We start from the raw sequence: 865 nt of genomic DNA on the forward strand, positions 1-865 counted from the left end.
GTGGTCAGTCTGCTGTTATCCAGACGGGTTTTCTTCACTAATAACTTTATATTTTGTTAGTTTGAAGATATTTTGAGTTGAAAATAAATCACACTCCATAATTATGTTGAAAACAGGCTATTCTGTTCGAACTGGGATTATAATTTTAAATGTAATAATGTACACTAACGACATAAAGCTGCAAGTWAAAGAGACTGCTGTTAATRCTGTGTAAATATTTGAYCAAAGAAAAACCKGAGCAGGACTAGAGAGAGATGAATATGATTTAGATTTTTATTACTGTGACTGTATACGACCCACAGGAGACACAACATTAACAGCAGTCGTCATTTCATTCATTGGCTTCAGCAGCTCCTTTAATTCCACAGCTGACGCTGCCAAAAATGAACGATTTTCTTTTCTGGATCTCTGAMAGCARGACTTCAATCWACAAACTCATAAAGTTCTTTTTACTTTGCTATTTATGAATGAACACTTTGTGGCAACCCRGAGTTGCACAACCTTAGTTAAATTGTTTTCACCTGTTTTTTYTCTCCTCCGACCGTAATGATTCTGATCACCTGTGACTTCACCTTTAAAAGCCGCCCACGCGCAGTGGTTTGCGTTTGTTCATTCACTTAATGACCAGACCCAAGTTGAGCAGCAGCTCTCTAAACCCGTGTAAAAAAAAAAAAAAAGCTCCGTAACGAGGCGTATAACCAAAACAGAGTGTGCTGGAAACCGATGCTGAAAAAACCCTTGTCTCATCACGTCATTTCCCCATTGCAGCAAACTCTCGCCAAAACAACAAAATGTAAGTCTCAAAACAACAAAATGTAAGTCTCAAAACAACAAAATGTAAGTCTCAAAACAACAAAATGTAAGT

Source organism: Austrofundulus limnaeus, unplaced genomic scaffold (genome assembly GCF_001266775.1).
Source record: "Austrofundulus limnaeus strain Quisiro unplaced genomic scaffold, Austrofundulus_limnaeus-1.0 Scaffold764, whole genome shotgun sequence".
Lineage (NCBI taxonomy): Eukaryota > Metazoa > Chordata > Actinopteri > Cyprinodontiformes > Rivulidae > Austrofundulus > Austrofundulus limnaeus.